This window comes from Hordeum vulgare, chromosome 5H (assembly GCF_904849725.1).
Source record: "Hordeum vulgare subsp. vulgare chromosome 5H, MorexV3_pseudomolecules_assembly, whole genome shotgun sequence".
Lineage (NCBI taxonomy): Eukaryota > Viridiplantae > Streptophyta > Magnoliopsida > Poales > Poaceae > Hordeum > Hordeum vulgare.
The window spans coordinates 182,614,600-182,616,258 of record NC_058522.1 but is presented as its reverse complement, the minus strand read 5'-3'; positions in this window follow the sequence as shown (position 1 = coordinate 182,616,258).

Genomic DNA, 1,659 nt, shown 5'->3' with positions numbered 1-1,659 from the left:
ACACCTCACATCGCTCCATGCTGAAAACAGTGGGAAACCGCGGCGCAGGCCCAGCTATTGCCGAACTTTTCGCCAGCACCGGAAAACATGCAAAAGTGGAGGAAACCTCGCGACCGGCCAAACGCGGGAGAAACCTCGCACGCATGTCAGACGTCCACGATGAAGTCGGCCACAGGCCACGGCACCGACGGAGCACCTACGGTGCATTTGCCCCCACGTCATCAATAAGCCGTGGGGCAGACATGCAGGACGAGCTGTGCCATGAGTCAACAGACCCACGGCTGAAGAAGGATGAAAACTAGGTCGTGAAGGACAGGCACAAGGAGGACGCACGCACCAACATCGAGAGGCGACAAGAGACACGTCGCCAATCATGTGGTCGGCTAATCTAGTCGTCGACGAGCCAGCGCTGCGAGAACCGGACAGCCTACTTTACGAGGTTTGTTATCTCGTGTTTTCCCACAAGCTACGGCAAGTCCACTAGCCTTCTTGCACAGCCTGTAAGCCATAGCTGCAGGACAAGTAGATGACAAGATCAGCCCGTCAGAGTTCCTTGGCATCCACACCATAGTGGTGCAGGTTGTCGAGGGACTAAACAAAAAGGCACTCGCCAACAACTTCTAGTTGGCGCTAAAGCCTAACATGAGAGTTAGCTAATGAACTTGCGGGAGGAATCTATTTCCTCCTGGGCGGGTCTATGCAATCTGTTTGTTGGTGGCTACCACGGGGTCACAAACTCCCGGGGAACGCCAATGATTTGCATATGATTCCTCAAAGAGACGGTGAGACGCTCCACAAGTATATCCACAGAATTAGCTGTATACACGACAATATCCCGGATATCTACCATGTCGTGGTGATTGTTGCATTCCATACGAACGTACGCAATTGTCGGATACGCGAGGAGATGAGTATCAATAAGATACGGGGTGTCACTGAGCTCTACGCTTTGACCGACAGGTGTGCGTGGGCTGAAGAAGGAAGAACTCTTCTTGAGGAGGATGCATGTGCGGAAGTTGACTCAGACGATGGCAACAACACATCCGCCTCGAAAGGAAAGGGCCGGACACGAAACAAGAAGCGCAAGGGCAAGGCAATTATGGTTGTCGAATGCTCCAGCAACTCCAATGCGGGTAAGAATGCAAATCCATGGAGCCCAGCAAGGACGTTGCCGCCTGCTTCGGAGACGACGAAGCCGCGCAGGGGAGATTTCATAGCCCTAAAATACTTCCTGTAATTCATTGCATTGGCATCCATGTCATCATATTATTTTTTTTCTTAAATTTGAAATGGGGAGGATCAAACCCTAGCACCAAATAAAATTGAAATAGGTTGAGTCAAAATTATTTTCAATGAACCAAAGTGGCCTTCTAAAATGTGATCATTTGTGGAGAAATGTGGTAACGTCAACCATAGGTGATGCATCTTTATAAATGTCACTTCTGGTTGTTGAATTCGCAAGTATTTGAATTGGAGCTATCAAATGCTCTATGTAATTCCATAGCTCCAAATAATTTGAGACTTTTCAAGGGCCTCTCAAATAATTAAGTGATAGTCCATAAATTTTTTCAGATTTTATAGAAATGATTTGTTTAGTAAGTCAAATCAAAACAAATTAAAACAATAGAAAAAAGAAACAAAATGAATAGAAAAGAACTT